Source organism: Bos javanicus, chromosome 15, assembly GCF_032452875.1.
Source record: "Bos javanicus breed banteng chromosome 15, ARS-OSU_banteng_1.0, whole genome shotgun sequence".
Taxonomy (NCBI): domain Eukaryota; kingdom Metazoa; phylum Chordata; class Mammalia; order Artiodactyla; family Bovidae; genus Bos; species Bos javanicus.
This window is the reverse complement of record NC_083882.1, coordinates 31,989,052-32,002,193: the sequence shown is the minus strand read 5'-3', so window position 1 is coordinate 32,002,193 and position 13,142 is coordinate 31,989,052. Positions and strand designations below refer to the sequence as shown.

General features: G+C 43.5%; 1 long non-coding RNA gene across 2 annotated transcripts in view; it reads right to left on the bottom strand.

The window, feature by feature from the left end:
- LOC133261866 (uncharacterized) overlaps positions 1–9,094 on the bottom strand; it is a 72,320-nt gene extending 63,226 nt beyond the window's left edge. The window contains exons 1-2 of one of the 2 annotated variants that reach the window (XR_009741156.1): positions 3,387–9,094; positions 1,430–3,272 (exon numbers count right to left, since the gene is read on the bottom strand). This is a non-coding gene — a long non-coding RNA (uncharacterized LOC133261866). Of the gene's footprint in view, positions 1–1,429 lie in introns of both variants that reach the window. The other variant, XR_009741155.1, reaches the window with a different exon arrangement.
- Positions 9,095–13,142: the final 4,048 nt, after the last annotated feature.

The following is a 13,142-nucleotide window of genomic DNA, read 5'->3' as shown; positions in this document are numbered from 1 at the left end:
TCCTCCCTCCCCATACCATCCCTCTGGGTCGTCCCAGTGCACTAGCCCCAAGCATCCAGTATCGTGCATCGAAGCTGGACTGGCAACTCGTTTCTTACATGATATTTTACATGTTACAATGTCATTCTCCCAAATCTTCCCACCCTCTCCCTCTCCCACAGAGTCCATAAGACTGTTCTATACATCAGTGTCTCTTTTGCTGTCTCGTACACAGGGTTATTGTTACCATCTTTCTAAATTCCATATATATGCGTTAGAATACTGTATTTATGTTTTTCCTTCTGGCTTACTTCACTCTGTATAATAGGCTCCAGTTTCATCCACCTCATTAGAACTGATTCAAATGTATTCTTTTTAATGGCTGAGTAATACTCCATTGTGTATATGTACCACAGCTTTCTTATCCATTCATCTGCTGATGGACATCTAGGTTGCTTCCATGTCTTGGCTATTATAAACAGTGCTGCGATGAACATTGGGGTACACGTGTCTCTTTCCCTTCTGGTTTCCTCAGTGTGTATGCCCAGCAGTGGGGTTGCTGGATCATAAGGCAGTTCTATTTCCAGTTTTTTAAGGAATCTCCACACTGTTCTCCATAGTGGCTGTACTAGTTTGCATTCCCACCAACAGTGTAAGAGGGTTCTGTTTTTAGGGATACTTTTTAAAAAACACCCTCTTCATGGGAATTCCCTGGTGGTCCGGTGGTTAAGACTTTAAACGCTCACTACCAGGGGTCCAGGTTCAATCCCTGGTTGATCCCACAAGCCCCACAGCATGGCAAAAACAAAACAAACAAAAAAAGTCCTCTTCAGCTAGGAGTTTAAACTTGCACAACAGGTATATCAAAAAAGGTACCCTTAGTCCTTTTTTCCCTCACAGAGAAAATGACCCACCCGACTCGAACACTCTCAAATTCTTGTCATGGAACCCACAAACATCCCAGGTCCAAGCCCATTTGCCACTCCTTTGTCCTCCTGTGACAGCAGAGGGGGCTTCCTCCTCCCACTCTCAGCTTCTGTCCTACTTGTCCCCTAACGTCAGCCTCTCCAGCCTTGTAAGTAAGCTCCAGCCTGGACCTTCTTTAATCCCATCAGTCCATTAGTCACTTCCTTTAGTACTTAAATACCCTCCAAATTACTCATATTTATAAACCACCCCCAACCTTGACCCAACCCCCTACCATCCACTACTGGCTCCAGTTCTCCCCCCAAATTTGGAGCTTCACTTCCTGAAGTGCATGTCCTTCCCAACTGTTCATTTTGTACCTACATTCATCTAGCTTCCGCTCCCACCATCCTTCATCTATTGGCTGCTGTGAACTTGCCTACGACCTCCCTGTGCTAAATGCCCCTCAGTCCTTACTGTGCTTGGCTGCTGGGTAGCATTCATCACCAGCTTTGGTTCCCTCCTTTTTGAAGCAGTCTCTTACCCTGGCTCCTGCAAAGCAACGTTCTCCTGGATAACCTCGTGTCTCTGGCTCCTTCCGAGTTCCTTTGTTAGTGGTCATCCTCCTCTGCTCCTCCTCCCCTTCTTCCTCCCTTTGCCTTTTCACTTCCTTCTCCTCGTCTCCTCCTCCCCTGCCTCTTCCTCCTCTTTCTCCTCCTCCCCTTCCTCCTCCTTCAGCTCCCATTCCCAGTTCTTCTTCTTCCTCTTCTTCTTTGACTTGTCCTTCAAATATCCTTCAGGATTCTGTTCTTGGCTATTTCTGACTCAGCACCCACTCTCTGGGCCACCTCTTTCATGGCTTTTATGAGCATCTATATGCTGCTTTCAAATCTATATCTCCCCGCCGCCCATTCATTCACACAGCAGGCAGCATGATATTTTGTCACACACAGATCTGTCACTTCACTGAATGCACTCATCCATATGTTCCTTTACTTTTAGGAAAAAACCAAACCTCTTTGCTGATAAAATTTTTAAAAGCCCACCCCCACCCCTGCTCGAGAGGATTTGGTCTTACCTGGCACTCCAGCCTCAGCCTCTTTCCAGTCTCCTTCTGGAATTCTACATTCTAGCCCTACTAAGACCCTCACTTCTCTCATGGTCCATGCTCTTTCAACTCTTAACTTCCCTCTATCAATTCTTTCTACCTGGAGTCCTCCTCTAATGGGCCACTCATATGTCACCTTCAGGCCTCTGGTCAAGAATAGCATCCTTCAAGAGAGCTGTCCTCACCCCCAGGTTAGGTCCTGCTGATTTCTGCACATTTCCTATGAAAATATTCACTACACCTTTTTGATATTCATGTTTAATTGTTCATTGTTTTCTCCCAGCTCCTAGCCCAACACCCAGTATGCATTAGGTGCTCACAGCTATGTTCTAGTTGAATGAACAAGTTTATCTAAATGATAATAGCATTATCCCTACATATTTGAGAATTTCCACAACCCTTCAGGAAGATGGTCCTTGTGTTCTCCCATCTGTGAATCAAACTGTGCTTCCAAACCAACCTGTTCATGCAAAATAATTGTTCATGCAAAATAATTAAGCATTTGTGTAAAACTGGGGTGGAAGAGGCAGCAACACCAAAGGCAGCTGAGCTACTCTTCTGCTGCAGAAAAGTGGGTGAGAGTTTAAATGGGAAGGTGTCTAACATCTGGGTTTCTTTCTTAAATCCTGGCTTTCTTTCCCTTACTGGGAGGTTTGCACATATGCTCTGTAACCTACTTGCAACATTATGATTAATAGCGATCATGACAACATTGTCCTTTAAATATTTAAAAAATATTTAGGTCCTAAAAAATACCTGGTCCAGTGGCACAGATTCCATTCTCCCAATATAGGTGGCCCAGGTTCAATCCCTGGTCAGGGCACGAGAACCCACATGCTGCAACCAAGAGTTCTTGAGCCACAACTAAAGATCCTGCAGGCTGCAACTAAGAGCCAGCACAGCCAAATACATAAATATTTTTAAAAATATTTAATATGTCCTTAAATGTGGCTGGATTAACTGTGAGACCTAGATTTTTTCAAAGCAGGGGAAACACTGTGATTTCTAATGGAGACACAGGATTAGGTATGTAGACATTAACATTGTAGAAAAACTTCTAGGATACCTTTTGTTGTTCAGTCACTAAGTTGTGTCTGACTGTTTGTGACCCCATGAACTGCAGCACGCCAGGCTTCCCTGTCCTTCACTATCTCCCGGAGTTTGCTCAAACTCATGTCCATTGAGTCAGTGATGCTATCCAGCCATCTTGTCCTCTGCCCATGCTCCTTTTGCCTGCAATCTTTCCCAGCATCAGAGTCTTCTCCAATGAGTCAGGTCTCTGCATCGGGTGGTCAAAATATTAGAGTGCCAGCTTCAGCATCCATCCTTCCCATGAACATTCAGGGTTAATATATACGAGTTTCATATAACTGAAAAAAATCTTTTCATGTACCTGCTTCTGGATGAGCAACAGGTGATGGGATGCGGTCTTCCTGGGGCCACAGGGATGCAGCTTCTGTCCGGGTCCTGTCATTTTGTAAATATATTTGCCTGAATTAAATATATATAAACATATATATTTGCTTGATGTTTTCCCTGTCTATAGCAGGACCCCAAATACTGAGAAATCTGCCTAAGATAAAGAAAATGTTTGGTAAGAGTCCAGAGATGACATTTCCTGAACCATCAGAGTGTAGAGAACCACCCTGATCTCCAGCAGCACACGTTTGGTAAATATATACATAAATAATATCTATTTATTATTATTCACTCATATATAAACCTACAGTGTTTGGTGTATTTCATTGTTGATTCTAAAATACGTGCCCAGGGACGGAACAGTGGAGCTTTAAAGGCAGTTATAAGGAAAGTAGCAGGGAGGGTACATCGTCGCCAGCCTGGCTGAGCAGCAAGATTTTCTAAAGACACAAGAGGGAGTAGATGACCTTTCCAGAGCCCTCTCGTCCAAAGATTTTATGATTGCATGCACGTCCTCTGTCTAGACATGAAGGGTGGGTGCTCCTGCTTTTTCTGTGGTAACATGGGGAAAAGTGTGATTGCTCCACCTACAGTCACATCGCAGAAACTACTCAACCTCAGCCAGAAAAATCAACAAAATCACAAACAAAACAGGGGAGAAAAAACCCACCGAGAACACAATTCCAGAGTCTGTTACAAATAATATTCTCCCCAAATTATATTTGCATTTAGTCCAGGCTTTCAGAGAGACAGTAACTTCCATATTCTGTGTTTTGCGCAGTTATCAAGATTCATTCATACACTTAATGCCTAATATGGAAGACCATTTCACGAGAAAAGGAAGAGATTGAAAGTTTGGCCCTTCCTTTGACAAGTGAGGAACAAAGACCTGGACAGGTAAGTTAGATGACCATGGTTTTTCAGTGACTAAATGAAGACACAGGTGTTTGACTACTGATAGGACAGTGGTGTGAAGATTTCTCTACTTCTGAGACTGATCCAATGCTGCAGTGCTGTCATCAAACATTATACCTCAGATTCTTTCTCCTTTCATTCTTAGGCGCTGGTCCTCACGCCTCTGTATTTCAGGCCACCTGCAGGCACCTTGTCCCTCCTCTGGCCTCCTCACTTCCTTACCTCTGCCCTAATAAACTCCCATGCAATTCCATAAACTTGTCAGCTCTTACCAGGCTCAGGTCACACTAAAGACCTGCCCTGAACACTCTTCTCCAGACACCACATGACTTTGCTATTTCTCTCTCTCTCTCCACTCAGGTCTCTTCAAATGTGTTAGGTAGTTAGAATAGGAAAAAGGAGTCCAAGATGGCAGTGGCTGAAAGACAAAGAAAGAGAAAAGCCTGTGAAAATGGAACAAAAGAAAATCCGTGGACTGAAGTGAGAACTTTAGGTGAAACAAATATGCCCTCTTCTTGGCTAGCCCAATTTACGTAAGGCAGGCTCAGAAGGGAGGAGACAAAATGTATAAAAAGAGGATTGAGGCCTTTCCTTTGGGGTCAGCCCGCCCTCATGCCTTGAGGGTGTACTATCCTTTGTTTGCAGAATAAAACTCTGAGCTGTAACCGAGCTGTGACACTGGTCCACCATTTCAAATATTTGCTGTGGCAAAACAGAACTATGGAAATTACACACTCCCCCGACAGTCACTCCTTGCTGAGACCTTCCTTAACCACACTCCCTAAAATAGTGAGTTCTTCATTCATTTTATTTTTAAACCATCAGTCAAATATACTTTGAAACTTTACTTTGAAATAAAATGCATATATTGAAACTTACAGGAACCACAAAGCACTCCTTAAACTTCTGGAACTCCAGCACCTACAACCAGACTGTCTCTGACATGCAATCTTCCCTCCTTGACCCTACCTGATGGTGGCAAGACTGAATTGCTGAGAAAGGGGACGAGGAAGAGAGAAAATCCTTCCCTTCAAAGAGAATATCCCTTTGATTCCTCATTCTTCATCCTGACCAAGTTCTAAGGTTGGGTCCTACATCTTACATGTTTCTCTATCAAGAAGCACCTAATTTTCTTTTCTTCCCCCTATTCCATTTTATTTTTTGAATTTTTATTTATTTATTTTTGTTGTTTTGCAGAGGCTAAGTTGTGTCTGACTCTTTGCTACCCCATGGACTGCAGCACTCCAGGCTCCTCTGTCCTCCACCATCTCCCAGAGTTTGCTAAAATTCATGTCCATTGAGTTGGTGATGCCATCCAACCCATCTCATCCTCTGCTGCCCCTTTTTCCTTTTGCCTTCAATCTTTCCCAGCATCAGGGTCTTTTCCAATGAGTCAGCTCTTTGCATCAGGTATAGTTGATTCACATTGCTTTAATTTTTTCTGTACAGCAAAATGATTCCGTTATATATTTGTTTTCATATTTTTTCCATTATGGTTTATCACAGGATATTGAATATATCAATAATTCCCTGTGCTACACAGTGGGACCTTGTTATTTATCTATCCTATATATACAAGTTCGCATCTGCCAACCCCAGACTCCTACTCCATCCCTCCCTCCCCACTGGCAACCATATATGCTCTCTCTGTCTGTGAGTCTGCCTGTTTCATAGGTAAGTTCATTTGCGTCATATTTTAGACTCCACATATAAGTGACATCATATGCTATCTGTCTTATCTGACTGACTTAATATGATAATCTCTAGGTCCATCCACGTTGCAGCAAATGTCATTGTTTCATCCGTTTTTATGGCTGAGTAATATTCCACCGAGTGTAGGTACCACATCTTCTTCATCCATTCATCTGTTGATGGACATTTAGGTTGCTTCCACGTCCTGGCTATTGTGAATAGTGCTGATATGGACACAGGAGAAGCAGCACCTAATTTCTAATTGTGACTCAAGTAGCTGGAAACCTAGCACCCCAAAGAAGGTGGAAACTTCCCAGGCCAGCTCTTAATCAGAACTCTGATGAGCAAATGCCTTAATTTCCTATAGGATGGGACTTCAAATGATGGAATTTTGTAAGAATTATGCGTAACTGCCCAATAAATACATCAAGGCATTATTTTTTCTACAACTTCAGCACCACACAAAAACGTTTACAATTGGAGTGATATCTCTAGTATAGTTGCTTTAGAGAGAATCTGAATATCCAATTTATGATATTTTGTCTCTCTCTTAACATTCTCACCCAAGTTATCATTCCAGCCTACAAACTCTCAGCGTGACTGAGTGTAACTCAGTGTGACTCAGTGTAAATTGAATAATTTACCTTATATTTTTGTATTTTTGATATTTTCTAGATGTGACCTTTTATTTTCCACTTAGGTAAGTCCCTTTAACATTTCTTGTAGAGCTGGTTGATGGTGCTGACCTCTTAGCTTTTGCTTATCTGTAAAACCTTTGATCTCTCTTTCTAACCTGATTGAAAGCCTTGCCAAGTAGAGTATTATTGGTTGTAGGTTTTTCCTTGTTATCACTTTAAATATAAGCTGCCGCTCCCTTGTGGCCTCCAGAATTCCTGCTGAAAAGTCAGCTGATAGCCCTATGGGTGTTTCCTTGTTTGTAACTTGTTGCTTTCCCCTTTGCTGCTTATACTATTTTCTCTTTAGCTTTACTTTTTGCCCTTTTAATTACAGTGTGTCTTGATGTGGTCCTCTTTGGGGTGATCCTGCGTAGGACTTTCTGTGCTTCCTGGACCTGGATGTTTCCTTTCCCAGGTAAGGCAAGTCTTCAATGTATGTTCTCTGGGACTTCCCTGGTGATTCAGTGGCTAAGAATCCACCTGCCAATGCACGGGACATGGTTCAATCCCTGGTCCAGGAAGTAAGGTCCCACAGGCTGTGAGGCAACTAATCCTGTGTACCACAACCACCGAGCTTGTACTCTAGAGCCCATGAGGCACAACTACTGAAGCCAGCATGCCCTTGAACCCATGCTCCACAAGAGAAGCCACCACAATGAGTCCAAGCGCCGTAACTAGAGAGAAGGCCCTGCTCACTGCAACTGGAGAAAGTCCTCATCCAGCAACGAGGACCCAGCACAGCCAAAAATAAATAAAATAAAATTTTAAAGAATAAGTCTTATGTACCAGTTCAGTTCAGTCACTCAGTCATGTCCAACTCTTTGTGACCCCCATGGACTGCAGCACGCCAGGCTTCCCTGTCCATCACCAACTCCCAGAGCTTACTCAAACTCTCATGTCCATTGAGTCAGTGATGCCATCCAATCCTCTCATGCTCTGTCATCCCCTTCTCCTGCCTCCAATCTTTTCCAGCATCAGGGTATTTTCCAATGAGTCAGTTCTTAGCATCACGTGGCAAAAGTATTGGAGTTTCAGCTTCAGCATCAGTCCTTCCTATGAACACTCAGGACTGATTTTCCTTAGGATTGACTGGTTGGACCTCCTTGCAGTCCAAGGGACGCTCAAGAGTCTTCTCCAACACCACAGTTCAAAAGCGTCAATTCTTCGGTGCTCAGCTTTCTTGATAGTCCAACTCTCACATCCATATATGACTACTAGAAAAACCATAGCTTTGACTAGATGGCCCTTTGCCGGCAAAGTAATATCTCTGTTTTTAAATACGCTACCTAGATTGGTCATAATTTTTCTTCCAAGGAGCAAGTGTCTTTTAATTTCATGGCTGCATCACCATCCACAGTGATTTTGGAGTCCAGGAAAATATCTATCACTGTTTCCATTGTTTCCCCATCTACTTGCCATGAAGTGATTGGACCGGATGCCATGATCAACATTTTTGAATGTTGAGTTTTAAGCCAACTTCTTCACTCTTCTCTTTCACTTTCATCAAGAGGCTTAGTTCTTCTTCAGTTTCTGCCATAAGGGTGATGTCATCTGCATATCTGAGGTTATTGATATTTCTCCCGGCAATCTTGATTCCAGCTTGTGCTTCCTCCAGCCCAGCATTTCACATGATGTACTCTGCACATAAGTTAAATAAACAGGGTGACAATAGCCTTGTCGTACTCCTTTCCCAACTTGGAACCAGTCTGTTGTTCTATGTCCAGTTCTAACTGTTGCTTCTTGACCTGCATACAGATTTCTCAGGAGGTAGGTCAGGTGTTATATGTGTACACACACACACGCACACACACACACACATTCTCTGCCCCTTTCTTCTCCTTCTGGATCCCTATAATGTGAATGTTCATAAACTTGATGTTGTCCTTTTCTCGTATTAGACTTTCCTCAAGTTTTAAAATTCTATTTCCTTTCTTATGTTTAGCTTCAGTGATTTTCACTTGTCTGTCTTCCAGTTCACTGATCCATTCCTCTGTATCATCTAGTCTAGGGTTGACTCCTTCTAGTGTATTTTTAATTCCAGTTATTGTTCAGTTCGGCAACTTCCCTGGTGGCTTAAGAGGGTAAAGCGTCTGCTTGCAATGTGGGAGACACGGGTTTGATCCCTGGGTTGGGAAGATCCCCTGGAGAAGGAAATGGCACCCCACTCCGGTACTTTTGCCTGGAAAACCCCATGGACGGAGGAGCCTGGTAGGCTACAGTCCATGGGGTTGCAAAGAGTTGGATACAACTGAGTGACTTCACTTCACTTCATTGTTCAGTTCTGTCTGGGTCTTCTTTATATTTTCTAACTTTTTGTTAAAAACTTCTAACTTCCATCCTGTTGATACATTCATCTCCCCCCCCCCCGACCCCCGCCCCGCCACCCCAGTTCTTTGAGCATTTTATGATTAGTATCTATCAGGTAGATTGCTTACCTTTGCTTCACCGAGTTCTTCTGTGGTTTTCTTTTGTTCCTTTGTTTGCTACATATTTGTCTGTCACCACATTTTGCCTAACTCACTGTCTTTACTTGTAGGTGGGCTGTATTTCCCCAATCTTGGAGAAGTGACATCTGTAGGGAATGTCCTGTGGGGTCCAGCAGTGTGTCCCCTCTGGTCACCCAAGCTATGTGCTTTACAGGCGCCTTCTGTGTGGGCTGCGTGGGTTCTGCCCTTGTGACTGGCTGCCTACTGTAGGCACGCTGGCAGGTGTAGCAGGTTCCTGATCTGGTTGGGCTGCTGGTCTCTGCTGGGCAGGGCCAGATCCTGGTAGCTATGGCTGCACAGCTGAAGGAATCCCACTTTTGTTGCTGGTTTGCTGTTGGCTGGGTCTGATTCTTAATTAACAAGACTGCTGTAGTGCCATGATAGTTCTGCATCTGGTGGGTGGGGTGAGACCCACATGGTCCTGAGGCTGGTACCCACCCACTAGTGGGCAAGTTCAAGGGTCCAGAACTGGGTCCTGGGGTCTTTGGCTGCTGGGTGGGGGCGCTCAGAGCTAGTGTCCACCCACTGGGGCCCAAGGGGACACAGGGTTAGCACTGACCCCCTGGCGGGTGGAGCCAGTTCCCAGTCTCTAGCAGCAGGACCCTGGGGTTCTGGGGTTGGAGCTGGCTGCAGTTGGGCAGGGCTAGGGCCCAGGAAGTCCTGGGACTGGTGCCCCACTGGTGAATACATTGGGGCCTAACAAAGCTGGACAGAGCCACGATGGTCCCAGGGCTGATGTCAGCCCACTCCTTGTTGGGGGGCTGGGAGAGAGGAGGCTGTGGCCCAGGGGCTTCTGGTGATGGTGTCCACTCACTGGTGGTTGAGTTTGGGTCCTAGGGCTAGTGTTGGCTTGCTGGTGGTTGGGGCCAGGTCCTGGGTCCCATGGTGGTCTGGGCTGAGTCCCAGGGCAACTGGAGGTTCAAAGGATTCTAAGGCAGCTGGGCTGCTGGGAGGTGGCGTCATGTCCCCACCCAGCTAGCTGCCTGGCCGGTGGCATCTGGGAATGGTACCAATCGGGCAAAAATTAAACTAGATAATGCGTTTAAAGGGCTGTGTACTAGGTATTGACAAAGTCGTTACTCAATCTTCCTGAAAATAGAAAATACTTTGAACTGAGTAATAATGAAAACAGTCTTTTGAAATTTGTGTGATACAGTCATAGCAGGCCTTAGATGGAATTTTGTGGCTTTAAATGTTTGTATTTGTAAAGAAGAAGAAGAAAAAAAATCAATGACATGACTTTTTACCTTAAGAAGTTAGGGGGCAAAAAAGAGATAAACCCCAAACCAACAAAAGGGAATAAAAAGCAGCAGAAATTAATGACATGGAAGACAATCCATATCATAGAGATATGATACAGAAAAACCAACAAAGTCAGAAGTCGGTTCTTTTTCTTGAAAATGGTATATTAAAATTGACATAGGAAGAATGAAAAACTTCTATCTATTAAGCATCTGAATTAAGCTGAGAAAGACTGAAGGCAAAATATGTGAAAGGTCATCCTAGGTATAATGACAACAATCATCGAACCCAGAAAGAGGCATTCAGCACAATTTACATGAATAATAGGCTCTGCTAACATTTAATTGAGTGTTTCTAACTTGTTTAATTGTATTAGGTAGGCAGTACTTTCATCAACCAAGGTCATACAATCTGCACATGGCAGACAGGACTCAAACTATTTAACTCAGAAGCTCAGATCGTCTATTAAAATTTCTCTGAGATGAATTACACTCTAGCTGAAGCTAATATCCTCTTAGGTTCGCTGCTTCTTGGTGTGAAGTGAAAGTTGCTCAGTTGCGTCCAACTCTTTGCAACCCCACGGACTATACAGTCCATGGAATTCTCTAGGCCAGAATACTGGACTGGGTAGCCTTTCCTTTCTCCAGGGGATCTTCCCAACCCAGGGATCAAACCCAGGTCTCCCTCACTGCAGGCAATTCTTTACCAGCTGAGCCACCAGAGAAGCCCAAGAATCTGGGGTGGGTAGCCTATCCCTTCTCTAGCAGATCTTCCCGACCCAGGAATGGAATCAAGGTCTCCTGCATTGCAAGCAGATTCTTTACCAACTGAGCTATCAGGGAATATAATTTTTAAGAATTTTTCTTTTACTTGTATTCAGAGCACACTGTTATGTAGTAATGCCACAGAGTCATTCAACCTCCTAATTGGTATTCATATTACCAACTCATGTAGGGTCAGAATCCAGGGTACTGGTGGGTTTTGCTTCCAGTGGAAGGTATGACTGAGTGAGAAAGAAAGGAGCAAATTTATCCTTGATGTGGGGACCATTTTTGATTCCTTTCTACTTCTGACTTCTGCAAGGCACTCACCAAATGTCAGCTAATGAATAAATGAGAAATAAGTGGTTGGCTAAAATGTCAACATTTAAGATCCTGCAGATTAAATATTTGTACCTAATGCCGTGTTTGGCACGTAGTAGGGGTTCATTAATTATTGAAGAGGATGACATTTCCACCATTTTATTAGTTCATTCAGCAAAGTATTTATCAAACCTCAGCCAGGTCTTGGGCATTCAATAAGGACATATGATTTAATATAAGGATGATTCACACGTGGTTTCTACTTTATGTAAGAATCTAGGTGGAGTCTACAATAAATTAGGGCAAAGAGTAACAGAGTTTTGCCAAGAGAACGCACTGGTCATAGCAAACACCGTCTTCCAACAACACAAGAGAAGACTCTACACATGGACATCACCAGATGGTCAACACTGAAATCAGATTGATTATATTCTTTGCAGCCAAAGATGGAGAAGCTCTATACAGTCAGCAAAAACAAGACCAGAAGCTGACTGTGGCTCAGATCATGAACTCCTTATTGCCAAATTCAGACTTAAATTGAGGAAAGTACGGAAAACCACTAGACCATTCAGGTATGACCTAAATCAAATCCCTTATGATTATACAGTGGAAGTGAGAAATAGATTTAAGGGACTAGATCTGATAGATAACGGTGCCTGATGAACTATGGACTGAGGTTCATGGCATTGTACAGGAGACAGGGATCAAGACCATCCCCATGGAAAAGAAATGCAAAAAAGCAAAATGGCTGTCTGGGGAGGCCTTACAAATAGCTGTGAAAAGAAGAGAAGCGAAAAGCAAAGGAGAAAAGGAAAGATACAAGCACCTGAATGCAGAGTTCCAAAGAAGAGCAAGAAGAGATAAGAAAGCCTTCGTCAGCGATCAATGCAAAGAAATAGAGGAAAACAACAGAATGGGAAAGACTAGAGATCTCTTCAAGAAAATTAGAGATACCAAGGGAACATTTCATGCAAAGATGGGCTCGATAAAGGACAGAAATGGTATGGACTTAACAGAAGCAGAAGATATTAAGAAGAGGTAGCAAGAATACACAGAAGAACTGTACGAAAAAGATCTTCACGACCAAGATAATTATGATGGTATGATCACTCACCTAGAGCCAGACATCCTGGAATGTGAAGTCAAGTGGGCCTTAGAAAGCATCACTACGAACAAAGCTAGTGGAGGTGATAGAATTCCAGTTGAGCTCTTTCAAATCTTGAAAGATGATGCTGTGAAAGTGCTGCACTCAATATGCCAGCAAATTTGGAAGACTCAGCAGTGGCCACAGGACTGGAAAAGGTCAGTTTTCATTCCAATCCCAAAGAAAGGCAATGCCAAAGAATGCTCAAACTACCGCACAATTGCACTCATCTAACACACTAGTAAAGTAATGCTCAAAATTCTCCAAGCCAGGCTTCAGCAGTACGTGAATTGTGAACTTCCAGATGTTCAAGCTGGTTTTAGAAAAGGCAGAGGAACCAGAGATCAAATTGCCAACATCCGCAGGATCATGGAAAAAGCAAGAGTTCCAGAAAAACATCTATTTCTGCCTTATTGACTATGCCAAAGCCTTTGACTGTGTGGATCACAAGAAACTGTGGAAAATTCTGAGATGGGAATACCAGACCACCTG